This window comes from Crocuta crocuta, unplaced genomic scaffold (assembly GCF_008692635.1).
Source record: "Crocuta crocuta isolate KB4526 unplaced genomic scaffold, BGI_CrCroc_1.0 scaffold24, whole genome shotgun sequence".
In the NCBI taxonomy this organism is placed as follows: Eukaryota; Metazoa; Chordata; class Mammalia; order Carnivora; family Hyaenidae; genus Crocuta; species Crocuta crocuta.
In genome coordinates this window covers 14237225-14252699 of record NW_027530974.1, presented here as the reverse complement: position 1 = coordinate 14252699, position 15475 = coordinate 14237225, and positions in this window count along the sequence as shown.

Here is a 15475-nt window from a genome sequence, read left to right as displayed (position 1 = left end):
AATTGACGGCGACGCAGCCCCTCCGAGCTCGTCGCCGGTTTTCAGAAGCCTGGGGTCGATCCTGGAAGGCGTGTCGGGAGGCGAACGTCTAAAGGAAAGCGGGCGACCCCGAAGCCGAAAGCGACCCGTCTTCCCCGCGGGTTGTTGGAAGGCGGAATGGTTGCGCCTGATTTCAGACCTCGTCGGTGGAAAAAACAAAACCCGAGTGTAAAAGTTTTTGCAGTTGACCAGTGAGCCAGGGAACTTGATCTAGTGCTTCCGTATAAATCCTCCCTGGAGGCTTCTGTTTACTGTTTGTGCTCAATCAAAACACCGTATAGGGCTCTCAGGCCCTTGCTCGGGGTAGCGCATCTTATCTCGCGTGTTCTTCATTCATTAAACGTTAAGGGAGCGATTGCTGTGCTGCCAGCCCTTCTCTCAGGCACCCAGATGTTATCCCCACCTTGAAGGTTAGGGACTTATCTCGGAACCGAACAGGTGGTATAACCTCAGTACGAGCTATTAATAATTAAAGGCCCACAGCTCTTCACTCGCTTGTTCCTCTTTGCCAATACATTAATTAGGTAACCTACCTCTTTGGTTTCTTTATAGGAGAAATGAGAAGACGGGGTTTCGGCCTTGGACCCTTGAAAAACCTACTTTATCTCTCTGAAGTTCAGTGTTTTCAACAGTAAAATAGAACCCCCGAAATCTGCTCTGCCCTCCCCTGCCCAGAATTGCTGTGAAGAGCAGGAGAGACATGTTCAGGAAAGTGTTTGAATGACTCTGTATTTGCAGGGAGGTCTATAATGTCAGGGGTTATTGCCTGCCAATGGCTTCTGTCCTTACCCCTTTTCCTGAGTCTCTATCATCTCTGTCCCAGTGGGCTTAATTGCTCAAGAAATGGGAAGGGTATCACAGCAGAAGGCTACAGGGAAGGATCCTATCACAGTCTTTGACTAAAGCCGACTACGGATAATACCGTAAGGAGTTAAAGTCCTTCCCCCCAGTACCCCCAGAGCTGCAGGCAGACATGTGTACGGACACAGCTTTCTTTGTGTCTTACGAATACACTTCACTGTATTGTGCTGTTGAAATATTCTCCTCTTGTATCAACTCCTGTTCCTCGTTTCCTTAATTCCAGCTTACTGATTGGAGAATTTATAGGAGACACAATATTTGGAACGTTGTTATCTAATAATCTATGCTTAATCACTAGCAACTTTAGGACAGGAAGGAGAGTGAGGGCCAAGATGGGATCCCGTGTATTGGTTAATAGCTTTGTTTATGAGCAATTAAACTGCCAACCCAAAGCCAGCTAACCAAAAGTTGGCTGACTTAAGCAAAGGGCAATCAAGTACACCCATTTTGGAAGCTCCCAAAATCAATGGGGACAAGGTACAGAAATGGATAGAAAGGGAGAAATAGTGGTTGACCAAAACCAAAAATAAACAACAACAACAACAACAACAACAGACAAACAAAACCCAAGCAAGCAGAAGCCAAGGCCAAATACTTGTTTTGTTGAGCAACTAGTTTAAAAATAACTTATATTTTTGGTTTGGGCAGGGATGTATCTAATCCAAACCCAGCTTATGTCCTTCAATGGATGGTTGATAAAGACTCCAATTGTTTTTGAAGTTAAGAATCACCAGGAGGGTGGGGCTTGGGTGAAATAGATAAAGGGGATTAAGAGCACTGTTGTTGTGAGGAGCACTGAGTAATGTATAGAATTGTTGAGTCACTATATTGTACTCTTGAAACAAATAGAACACTATGCTAATTATACTTCCATAATAATAATTTTTAAAAAAGAATCACCAGGTAAGACTGAAGAGGAGATAGATTTCTTAAAACAAAACAAAGCCTAAAACATGAAAATGTACTTGAGGAGGTGGAAGAAATCCTGATGACTGAGAAGAAAAATAATATGGTCTTTTGCGAGTATATACAGAAAATGTGAGACCATAATTTTCTCCTCTCTCTCTGTCTCCCTCCCTCCTTCTCTTTTCTCTCTCTCTGGTCCCTCTCTTCCTTTCCTAATTTCATCCTAGAGTAGAGACAGGGAGAGACTGGTTAGCTAGGGAATGAGAAGGCTGAAATTTGCTGGTGACTGGGTGGGAAAGCACATTATGTTCAAAGACCTGGTTAGGGAATAGAAAGCCTATAGAATTACTTCCTAGGAGGATCCTGCCATCTGGTAATGCTACTAAACGTCTGGAGCCCGTTTGAAGCCCCAGCTGGGTCTAACTGCAAAATAAGAGATGCTGAACACCTCGGCCCCGGGGGCGGTAACTGTCGTGGGTGGTACAGTGACTGAAGCCATTCTGACTTAGCCAGAGGGGGGCTACCTCTTATCTGTGTCTGCTTTCTTTCGCCGGCAACTAGCTAGCACCTTATAAAGGATTAAAATTAACCTACCAAGTGAAAGGATCATCAGCATGAAGGTAGAATTTGAAAATAGAAGCTGTAAGTCAGCGGTAGAGTTGGCTTAGCCAGGGGAACCCTGGCTGTTCGAACTCACCCAAGCACTCCACTTTTTCTGTCTCCTACACTAGGGCTCAAGCCTGAACTATAGATAGTTATTTGAAGGATGTGATGTGATGTGATAGTTGATTGGATGCAAAATTATTCTCCTGGTAGGGTGTGAAGTCTGATGTAGCCGGCTGGAAACGCATCTTTAATTATTTCTACCCCAACACTGCCCAGGCTGCTGCAGACACCCTCTGCTGGGTCAGAGGAAAGGCCCTTCTCCTTACCTCTCCCCCTTCATCTGTGGGAGCATCGAGGGAAGAACAACGAGTGGCTTCCTAAAAAGCTGTCTTTCTGCTTTCACACATTATTCAAGCTGATTATTCTCATAAGCGATGCTTCGTCAAGCACAAGTGGGTTAGAATGTGTTGAGTGAGCTGAAGTCTCTCTCATGTGAAATATTAGACTTGTAAAATCAGGAGCGGTTTAATTTGATCCTGGCCTCCCATCAAAGCAGGGCACCTCCTTTACAAAACTGCCTGTTCGTGTAGAGGCAAAAATGGAGAGAGAGAAGAGGCAACGCCCCATATTACAAAATCTGGAACATATATATGGGTTTCGTCTTCGTTACCATGCAGTTTAAATGATTTCATTTTAGTTGTGAGAGTAGTTCATGTTCATGGTAGACTACTCGGAAAAGACAGAATAGTAGAAGGAAAACAAAAGAATTGAGGTGCCTGTAACATTGTCAGGCATTTCCAGTTAGTATTGATATTTTACTTTCGTACTTTGCGTGCCATGTGCACGCAATGTGTAAATCTTGACTGTGATATCATCAAATACTGCTCGTGAACTTCTGGATATATATCAAGAGAGCAAGAGACGCATGGGGTGGGGAGTTCCCCTTCTAAAGCTAATATTATGAATATTAGGAAAATCATAAACAGAAAGAAAAACCGTCGTGAAAAAAATTCCAACTATTAATGTGTCTCAGCTGTGTTTTTTCTCCCAAATACTCCTCCTTCCTCTATTTATTTTCCTTCTCACTGCTAGCATACCCTGAAATGTCACGTTTTGTGATAATGCATACTTCTTTGGCATAGACCATTTAGTTGAGAGATCCTCAGAGCTGGGAAATCATTTTCAACCCGGTACCTTTCGGGTAGCCACAAAAATGTTTTGTTTAATATTTTGATGTCTAGCTTTTATTTATGGGGATGGTCAATAATTAGGCATGTGCTTTTACAGTTGCTTCTCAAGTCTGGTGACATGCAGGTGCTGATCCACCCACAACAGGGTTACCATCCTTCTTGAAGGATGGCTTGAATGAGGCTGGGTGGATACTGGGGATGCCATTGAGAGCCAGGAAATGCGAAACACACGCAGTCAGCCCAAGGCTCAGACTCATAAAGCTATCCCAACTGGTGGTGTTCTAACCAGCTGATCTGTAATGACACGTCTCCTCTGGCCCTCATACCGTCTGGGCATGCCTTGCTGCAAAAGACAGAAGGGTCACCATGATGTATTGCGTGCATGGATGTGACACAGAACTTGGTGGGGGTGGCCATTCCCAAGATTCAGGGGCACATTTAGAGAGCACCAACTTTCCAGAGAAAAGGTGACAACTGTTAGAAATGCTATAGAAATTCCAGAAGAACATGAAAACGTCCAACAGCTGTTGGAGAAACCAACAATATTGGAAACAAGGTAATGAAAATGATGAGTCCTGTGGAAAGAGGCAACTTCTCACTGAACCTCAATTACACCAGCTCCTCCTCGCTCACTTATCGTTGTTGACATTTGCATTGGTTTATATCGCTTGATCTGCAGATCTCGCCCCCCCCCCACCTTTCAGTTATTCAATATTTTGTTCTTGTGGTGTCCTCAGAGATGGTGATTATTTGAAAATGACTTGAAAACAGGTCTAATTCCTCCCCGGCAGCCCCTCAGTGCCTATAAGTAGCAAGCACACTCCAGCAATTGCTATCTCCTCTCTTCCGTGTTCAGAATTTCTGGGAGACCTGAACAGGAGGCCATGGCCAGCCAGGGGAGGGGAAGAATTCCTGTCTCTCCCACAAGGGATCTGGACCTCAAACCCTCTCCCTACATTTCCCTCCACAACAGACGTTTCAGTACAGCAGCTCAGAAACCCAGCAGTGATTAGGTGGGGGGTGTAAGCATTTCCCAGACTGCCACAAGCTGGAGAACTTGCCCTTCCTTGCATCCAGGCTTCTGGGAGAAGAGGCATCTGCGCATGTGCTCCCCAGTGGTTGGCGTGATGCTTGCTGTCCACCAAGAGCTACGCCTACATGGCAACCGTGAGGCCCAGAGAGCAAACCAGGTCTTGAGCTGACCTACCTAGTTTCTGCGTAGTCATGCTTGGTTATCTCTCACTCATTTGTAAAACTTGCCCAACCAGCCCAGTCCTGTGCTAGCTTTATACAAATTATGGTGAGAAAATGGCCTCAAGACTTCACTTGGGTCTGAGTTCTAAAGTAAATAGGATACCCGCAGGGCCAATGTGGAGGCAATAATAGTAATTACAAGAGAATAATTCTAGACGAAGGTGAGAAGTCCAGCCGCCCTCACTACTTGGGATGTTTACTCCCTATTTCTCATCTTGGAGGTGCGGTTTGTAATTTTGGTCAATGTCAGTCCACTCAGGCTGTCATAACAACACATCATAGACTGGGTGGTTTGAGTGACAGAAATGTATTCTCTCACAGTTCTGGAGGCTGGGAAGTCCAAGATCAAGGTGACAACATGGTCAGCTTCTGGTTTGCTCTCTTCCTGCAACCTCACATGGTGGAGAGAGAAGGAGAGAGAGAGAGAGAGAGAGAGAGAGAGAGACAGAAGCAAGCTCTCTGATATGACCTCATGTAAATCTAATCACCTCCAAAGGCCCCATCTCCAAATACCATCACACCGAGGTATAGGGCTTCAACATATGAAATTTGGGGGACACTATTTAGTCCATAGCATTCATAAATATCATCAACTCTGTATAGCCCTACATGCATTTCACACCTCGACCCATTTGCATATAATGAGTAAACTCAAATACATATATCTATTAATATTGACTTGGAGAACCAGCTATGAATAGCTCATCAATGGAGGTTTGATTCATCTTTTCACTGAGCAATATAGTAACTTGTTAGCTAAAGGACAATTCTTTGTAGCACATGTTTACAGGATATGCAAGCAGTGTTGATTGAGGGGCAAGTATGCTATGGAATTCCCTACTGTGAATTGTACTTGTCCAAACTAAAAGCAGTAAAAAGCTAAAGATAAGCAAACCAGCAAACAAGATACTTATAACCGATAGCTTTGGCAGTGCATGGTGCATAAGTTTCCTCATTGTTTTATTACTATTACTATTATTATTATTATTATTATTATTATTACTCATTTCTATGAACCTTCATTTGGCTTCAGCATTCACTCATGTATTCAACAAATGACTGATATGCTAGGCATTGGTGATAGAACAGAAACAAAGCTACCTCACGAAACTTACTTTCCAGGAAACAGGCCATAAACAAGATAAAGAAGTAAACTGTAAAGGCTAAACAAAAAAGTAAAGCAGGCAGGGGGCACCTGGGTGGCTCAGTTGGTTTAGCGTCTGACTTCGGCTCAGGTCGTGGCCTCACAGTTCGTGGGTTCAAGCCCCGCATCGGGCTCTGTGCTGACAGCTAGCTCAGAGCCCGGAGCTTGTTTCAGATTCTGTGTCTCCCTCTCTCTCTGACACTCCCCTGTTCATGCTGTCTCTCTCTCTCAGAAAAACAAACAAACAAACAAACAAAAAAAACATTAAAAAAAAAAGTAAAGCAGGCAAGGGGGACAAAAGACAGGAAGGTTAAGGGTGACGTATGATTTGCAATTTTGGATAGATTGGCCGTGGAAGGCTCATGGAGAAAGTCACAGAGGCAATACTTGAAGAATGCAAGGGGTGCCCGTCTGGCTTCATCAGTAGAAGTTTCATCTCTTGATCTCAAGGTTATGAGATTNGGGGGGGGGGGGGGAAGGCCAGATGGAGTCCTGTGGATGAATATCTGTGGGGAAAGCCTTCCTGGAAAAGGAAGTGTCAGCACAAAAGCCTTTGAAGGGGCTGTGGCCACAACAGGGGGAGGAGGAAATGAACTTGGAGGTAAGGAGGGAGTTAACCAGACAAGTGACATCGGAATCCGAATTAATCCATTGTGAAAAATTATTGCATGTATTTCCCTCAGATTTTAAAAACAAAGTCCAGTAGACTTAAACCCTAAACACATAAATAATCAACAGATTGTCTCAGCTCAAAAACCTTACATTTGAACCTACCTTCCCTTCTAGATACTGAAAATTAAAATCCATTGCTACTTTCTTTCTTTTCTATCAACCTACAAAAACTTTTCTTTCCATCTTTTTCACAGAATCTGGCCACTAATGGTAAATACAAGGAAGACCATGTTTAAACACCAAATCTCTTTATCTCGGGGTGCAACTGAGATGGAAAGAATTGTAATACACAACTCTAATTAGCTTCCTTGTAATAGATTAGGGCAAATAGTACTCATGCAAACAAGACTCCACTCGGGTTGATATCACGGTTCTTGTTGTGGCTAAAAGATATTTTGATTTATCATAGACAGATTGCCCAAGGCAGATGTCAGATCTGAGGACTGTGATAGATGAAGAATCAGGAACACTTCTGGGTGCTTTGAGAATGATACAACTCTTGTCTCCCTTTGCCAGCCCCCATCAGTAAGAGGTCTTTCTCAGATTGTAGTTATTTTTAACCAGCTTCAAATATACGTGTGTGTGTGTGTGTGTGTGTATAATCTCATCTGTAGTTATTTTTAACCAGCTTCATATATATATATATATATATTTAAAAAATCTCATCCAGCTGTAAAAACACGTACTTGAAAAACCGCAAGCCTAAGATAGAACATGAATGCAAGGTATAAAATGAAATAATGTAAGCAAAAATACACAGAAAAGAAAAAGTAATATTCAAATGTACAGCGCTAAAATGATATTCCTTTAAATTCTCACCTATGTTACATGCCTTTAGCATTCATTTGATGTCCTGATGTGTAAATCAGTTCTCTTGGGGTATAATTCCTGCTACCGGATCACTGAGCAAATTGGAGATATTTGTAGGGTAAGACCAGTAAAATTGTGTTTTGCCACTAGAATTTTAGTGTATGTCATGGAAAGCAAAGCATATATTATCAATAATTAAAACTACCCTAAGTATTTACAGTGGTGCCTTGCAATTCATAGATAATGTTAACAAGACCATCTAACACACTTTTTAAGGCTTTAAAAGCTAGGTTTTATTACTGAAAATTTTTTCTTTGACATAATTTTAGGCTTACAGAATAGTATGAAGAATTCCACAACAGAGCCCTCAAATATTAACACTTGATTACATTGGCTTGACCCTTCCTTCTTTTTTATGTATCTAATGTTTTCCTGAATTGTATGAAAGTAAATTATAGACATGATGCTACCTTGAGCCCTAAATACTTCCAATGTGAGTAGTAATCCAAATAATTATCCACATATCTCCCAATAAGGATATTGTCTTACAGAATCGTACGTGATTATCCTAACCAGGAAGTTCACATTGGTGCAGTGCTATTGTTTAATACCCAGACCTTATTCAGTTTTCACCAAATGTTCCATTACTGTCCTTTGTGACCAAAGAAGAACACTGGGTCATGCAATGGGTTCAGATGTCCAGTCTCCTTACTTTCCTTTCACCTGGAACAGTTTCTCAGTGTCTCATGGGCATTGTGAAGAGTACAGATCTTGTAGAATATCCCTCAATTTAAGAATGATCATTTGTGGGGCGTCTGGGTGACTCAGTCGGTTAAGCGTCCGACTTCGGCTCAGGTCATGATGTCACGGTTCGTGGGTTTAAGTCCTGGGTTGGGTTCTGTGCCGACAGCTCAGACCCTGGAGCCTGTTTCAGATTTGGTGTCTCCCTCTCTCTCTGCCCCTCCCTTGCTCGTACTCTGTCTCTCTCTGTCTCAAAACTAACCATTAAAAAAAATTAAGAATGATTATTTATTAGGTAAAAGCAAAAAAAAAAAAAAAAGAAAGAAAGAAAAAAAACCCAAACCCAAACCAAACCAACAACAGCAGCAAAACCCAGCATGTAACCATGCAACACCATGTAACACGTGTAGCACCATGTAACATGCATTCAAAAGAAGTATAAGCATTTTATAAAAGCCTATAGTGTCCCTAAAACATGTTTTTGCTGTTTTCTGAATCACGTATCATATAAGAGGCTTTCAAACTTGGACTCTTACTTGGAGGCTCTAAGGATAAAGGTTAAGTCTTGTGCCTTTAATTGCAGTGACAATTTGATTGCTATGATCAAATTCCAATCAGACAGGTTGAAAGTCAGTGTTGTTAGGGGTTGGCCATACCTCACTGGCCTAACCTTCAAAATGCAGGGTTTTCCGAGCTACCTAAGGCCTCATTGGATACTGTGATTAAAAGAAATCAAACCAGGGGCACTTGGGTGGCTCAGTCGGTTAAGTGTCCAACTTTGGTTCAGGTCATGACCTCGCAGTCCATGAGTTTGAGCCCCGTGTTGGGCTCTGTACTGACAGCTCAGAGCCTAGAGCCTACTTCCGATTCTGTGTCTTCCACTCTTTCTGCCCCTCCTCTGGCCCAGAGTAGGGAAGTCCTGTGTAGGTGGTTTGAAAACCTCAGCCTGGGCTGACTCTCAGGTGCCCTCAGCCTTTGCCTCCGTATTACACAAGGATGGAGACTCTCCTGCAAGTCTCTGAGAGTGAACAGTACATGGGGACCCAGCGACCTCCAGACTCCACCAAAGTAACATAAGAAAAGAACAGACAGCAGACAGAATCGGCTCCGAGATGCCCATGGAGCCGACAGAGCCTTCAGGATGCCCCCGAAGCTCCTTCTCTCCCCCCTTCCTTCACTGCACATCCAAGTTCAAGAACCAGCAGTAATATCACTAGAATGTAAAACACACACCAAATCCAGGCAGGAACATAACCTGGAAGGAAATATACTCAAATGTGGCTCGTGATTGTTTTGATTGGCAGGAATTTATAAGAAGAAATTCTAATAGAAATGAGCTACCTAATTTTCTTTATTTTAGAACATTTCTTTAAACAAGTGGCCGTTGCTTTTTGCTATCTAAAAATAATACTTAAAAATAGTGGAGTGTTATAGTTCCGTAGCATTACTTAGAATATTGATGAGGTATTTTAATTTTTTTTCTTTTTAATGTTTTTCTATCTGTGAGAGAGACAGGCAGAAAGAGAGAGAGAGAGAGAGACAGAGCGTGAGCGGGAGAGGGGCAGAGAGAGGAGGAGACACAATCTGAAGCACGGTCCAGGCTCTGAGCTGTCAGCACAGAGCCCGACGTGGGGCCTGAAATCATGAGTGTGAGATCATGACCTGAGCCGAAGTCGGATGCCCAACTAGCTGAGCAAGTCAGGTGCCTCTTAATGAGGTATTTTAAACTAACCAAAGAAATAAAACTTTGATATGGGCCTCCACTATGAATAGACTTGAACTCCATTATTTGTACTTCAAAGGATAAATATTAATATTATTCTACCTGATCTGTCAATTAAAGCTACTAATTAAGTCTTCAAGTTCTTTCCCCAAATAATGCCTAACAGGTATTTATACTTACACAAGTAGGTTATTGGAAAAGTACTAGAGAGTTCTTACAGTCTTTAAACTCTACTAAACTCAGGTTTCTTTTTTTTTTTTTAATCTCATACGTTCTAATTATCTGAAAATCCTTTTGAACCCTGTTAATTATAATATCATCTCAGTGTCCCAGGACAAATATTAAGGTAGGACCTTTTTGGGGTTATTCCTATAACACTGGCATGTAGTTTCAGATAAAAAGGCAGGAGCAAGCTCTATCAGGCCAAAGAGATTTTCATGTAGAAGGATGTGTTATTGTATATACACATGTACCAAGTGTATATTTTAATATGACAGTGTCTGAGATTTCTTTGGAAAAAAATAAAGTGATGCTTTCTCTAAGAACTTATGAGCTAAGGATGCAGTAGGTCATTTGTAACCTAGCCTGCCATACTTCATATCCCTTGACTGTAATATCTTACTGCTGTTAAGTTCTCACTTAGAGTCTTTTATGCAACACCCACACAGGTAAAATGGAAACATGGTCAGTGTAGATTGCTAACTTTCAGCCTGATGCACTAGGAAGGTGCGCTCATGTGGGTTTTAGTGCTGACCTTGTAAGATGTACCAACGTCACAACCCGAGGCTCAGTTTACAGAGCTATAAAAGGAGTAATACCTGTCCTCTGTTAATACTGGGTTGTTATAAGATTTAAACGGGATAAGTTACATGAAAGCATTGAAATAATAAGCACATGTATTTTCCTTAGTGTACAGCAGAAGATAATTAAGTTTCTATTTCTTTTTTTTTTTTTAGGTTTATTTATTTATTTTGAGCGAGAGAGTGAGAGCGTAAGCAGGGGAGGGGCAGAAAGAGAGGGAGAGAGCGAGAATCCCAAGCAGGCTCCTCACTGTCAGCACAGGGCCTGACAGGGAGCTTGAACTCACGAACCATGAGATCATGACCTGAGCCGAAGTCAGATGCTCAACTGACTGAGCCACCCAGTCGCCTCTGTCATCTTCAATTTCTTTCATAAGTTTTCTACAGTTTTTGGTGTCTAGTTTTTTCACCTCTTAGGTTAGGTTTATTCTTAGGTATTTTATGGTTTTTGGTGCAATTGTCAATGGGATAAATTCCTTGATTTCTCTTTCTTCTGCTTCAATATTCGTATATAGAAATGCAACCATTTTCTGTGCATTGATTTTATATCCTGCAACTTTGCTGAATTCATGGATCAGTTCTAGCAGGTTTTGGTGGAATCTTTTGGACTTTCCATATAGAGTATCATGTCATCTGCGAAGAGTGAAAGTTTGACTTCCTCCTTGCCAGTTTGGATGCCATTTATTCCTTTGTGTTGTCTGATTGCTGAGGCTAGGACATCTAACGCTATGTTGAATAACAGTGGCAAGAGTGGTCACCCTTGTCGTGTTCCTGACCTTAGGGGGAAAGCTCTCAGTTGTTCCCCATTGAGGAAATTGGTGGTAGGTCTTTTGTACATGGCTTTTATGATTTTGAGGTATGAACCTTCTATCCCTACTTTTCTGAGAGTTTTTATCAAGAAAGGATGCTGTATTTTGTCAAATGTCTTTTCTGCATCTATTGAGAGGATCATGTGGCTGTTGTCCTTTCTTTCATTATTTTTTTTATTAATCAATGTGTGTTATATTGATTGATTTGCAGATATTGAACCAGCCCTGCATCCCAGGTATAAGTCCCACTTGACTGTGGTGAATAATTCTCTTAATGTATTGTTGGATCTCGTTGGCTAGTATCTTGTTGAGAATTTTTGCATCCATGCTTATCAGGGAAATTGGTCTCTAGTTCTCCTTTCTAGTGGGGTCTTTGTCTGGTTTTGGAATCAGGTAATGCTGGCCTCATAGGATGAGTTTGGAAGTTTTCCTTCCATTTCTGTTTTTTGAAACAGCTTCAAAAGAATGCGTATTAACTCTTCTTTAAATGTTTGGAAACAGCAGGTTTCATCTGGCTTTCTTCCTGCTTCAGTTTTGGTAGTTTATATGTTTCCAGGAATTTGTCCATTTCTTCCAGATTGCCCAATTTATTGGCATATTAATGCTCATAATATTCCTTTATTCTTGTTTGTATTTCTGCAGTGTTGGTTGTGATCTCTCCTCTTTAATTCTTATTTATTTGGGTCCTCTTCTTTTTCTTTTTGATCAAACTGACTAGGGGTTTATCAACTTTGTTAATTCTTTCAAAGAACCAGCTCCTGGTTTCATTGATCTGTTTTACTGTTTTTGTTTTTGTTTTTGTTTTTCTTTTTGTTTTCCAGTAGCATTGATTTCTGCTCTAATCTTTATTGTTTCCCATCTTCTGCTGGTTTGGGATTTTATTTGCTGTTCTTTTTCCAGCTCTTTAAGGTGTAACTTTAAGTTGTGTATCTGAGACCTTTCTTTCTTCCTTAGGAAGGCCTGGATTGCTATATATTTCCCCCTTATGGCTGCCTTTGCTGCATCCCAGAGGTTTTTGGCTATGGTGTTATCATATTTTTCTTTCATTTTTTATTAATATGTGAGAAAATATTTAACCTGGGCTACATTTGTTGATGTTGGACTTGATTTATCACTTCATTGAATGCGATGCATCTGTCCTAAATGAACTTCTGCTTTGGGCTCTTGGAAAGGAGGTCTGTCCAAGGTATCCTCCATGGGGACCAGAATTCATTCAGCAAGGTCACGGTTACTAATATAACCCAAATAGGCGGCATGTTAGCTAAACAGCAGAAAAGAACTTTCAGGCCATATGTAGAGACTAACTCAATCTAGATAAATCTAGATGAGCAAACGTGGACTGTAGCTCTATATCAAGGCTATTTCTACGTGGCATTTTGTTTTTCCTATAAAATTACTAAAAAGAAATCACTAAACTGGTATGATGACAGTTTTACTATTTGGGGACTTCACTATTTTAACTTTAAAACAAACATAAAAGACCTATAGCAAAATGGTCTTATGCTAAATGGTTTCTTTGAGCTAGCACTATGGACCTTAAGAGTAAATGCGAGGCTCTACAATTATATAATTCCTTAAAATTATTCCAGCCCCAGAATTTTCCCCTCCTATTTTATCTTTTTCTTTCAGCAAAAGGCTGTTATTCCTTTTTCAGTCCCCATCTTCCTGATTGTGACTTAAATTGTACATTATACAGGTTTTCTAAAGGGTGAGCTGCCACACATTCTAAAGTTATACAGATGTGAGGAAGCAAAGCATCTTATTTTTGTGATCTTCACGTGTGGTTAAAAAAAAAAAAAAAAGATCGGCTTTCCCCTCTCTCTGTGAAAAAGAATCTAATAGCATGGCCTTTTTTCCCCTCAATCAGAGGTTATTTTCTGGGCCACCAATCCAACTCTGAATAGTTGATATTCTTCAAAACTCTTAGTGAATAGAATCATTACTGATTGTTATTTTACATCTGTAGTTTCATTATCTGGTTTCCTCCACCTCCAACCAAAGCTTTTTCTCCTCTGGTCTAGAATGTAGAGAATGGGATGTCATCTGGACTAATATAATCTGAGTTCTCATTGTTCCATAATGCATTCAGCAGGCTAAATTAGTCCTTTTAGAACTATTCGACAGATAGTAGGGGTACATTAAACTCTTTTTGAGTTATTAAATATTCAATTTGCAAAGCAAGTTGTATTTTAGCAACCTTATGAATAGAGTCCTTTTAATGGAATCATTTTAAAATAAACTTCTTATTTGAGAATAATTTGCAAAGATAGTACAGAGAGTTTCCATATACCTTTTACCCATTCCCCCTAAGGTTTGCATGGTATGTTTGTCACAATTAAGAAACTGACATTGGCACATTTCTATTAATGAAACTGTAGACATTTTTTTTTTCACCAGTTTTCACACTAATGTTCTTTTTCTCTGCCAGGAACGTCTTCACAATGGCACATTACATTTAGTTGTCATGTATCCTTGGTCTCCCCTGATCTATGACAGTTTTTCTGACTCTCTTCATTTTTCGTGACCTTGACAGTTTTGAAGGGTGCCGGCTGGGTGTTTTGTCGAATGCCCCTCAGTGGGAGTTTGTCTGATGCACAGAGGTGAGGCACCATTTTCATTGTATCATTTCAGGAGATAGAAGGTAACCCCATGAAGTACTGCTAACCTTAATCCCTTGATTATGATAATGTAATTATTTTTAATGGAAAAAAAAGAAAACTACCAACACAAACTCCAGAGAGAGGAAAGTTACATATTTGCAAGCATGAACTTCACACATACAAAGTATTAAATGTTAATGACAATGATTGCATAAAACATTCAGATAATGACTGTGCACTCATTTCAGTGATATTTCCTTGTCTCCTTTAAATGAATTATATAAAAAAGTTTTAATGTTTATTTATTTTTGAGAGAGAAAGAGAGAGAGTGAGTGGGGGAGGGACAGAGAGAGAGGGAGACACAATCCGAAGCAGGCTCGAGGCTCTGAGCTGTCAGCATGGAGCTCCACACAAGGCTCAAACTCATGAGCCACGAGATCATGACCTGAGCTGAAGTTGGACGCTCAAACGACTGAGCCACCCAGGCGCCCCTCTTTTAAATGAATTATTAAATGTTATTACTTACCTTAAATGTCTGTGCAGAGACTACATGAGAATGTGTATTAAGATTATTTCTGCAGTTCCTTTTCTGTATTATGGTAGAAAACTTCATACAAATAAAAATGTCAAATCATCTTCACAATAATGTTGAAGAAACAAATTAAGAACCCCCAGACTATAGTAAATCACTTCAGTTGTAATCATTTGGTAGATATCTATAAGTATTTTCTACTTTTCCAATGACAAAATTTTAAAATATTTTTGCCATCATACCATAGCCTATATGGCATGCAACCCAAAATGGCACCTTTGTTGGGTTTTTGTTTGTTTTTTTGTAATGTTTATTTATTTATTTTGAGAGAGAAAGTATGAGCAGAGGAAGGGTAGAGAGAGAGGTGGGGAGAGATAATCTCAAGCAGGGTCTGAGCCTGATGCAGAGCTCAAACCCATGAACTATGAGATCATGACCTGAGTCAAAATCAAGAGTCAGGTGCTCAACCAACTGAGCCACCAGACACCCTGAAATGGCACGTGTGTTTAGCGTGGAATACTGAAAATTTGGCCCAGCATTTTCATTTAATTTTCTGTTTCAGCTCATTTAGATTTGTCATCTTAATGAATAATACATCCTCAAACTTTTAAACATTTTGTCTCAAGCACTTCATTTTCCCCCATGGCCAATATCCTCAATTTTGTAGGTTATCAAGTAGGATAGTCAAGCGTTTCCCCCAAGTTTTAATTTTTTTAGTTTGAAATAATTTCAGAAATGCAGAAATTTGCAAGAATAGCACAAAGATCTCCTTATTCAGAAACTGTTCA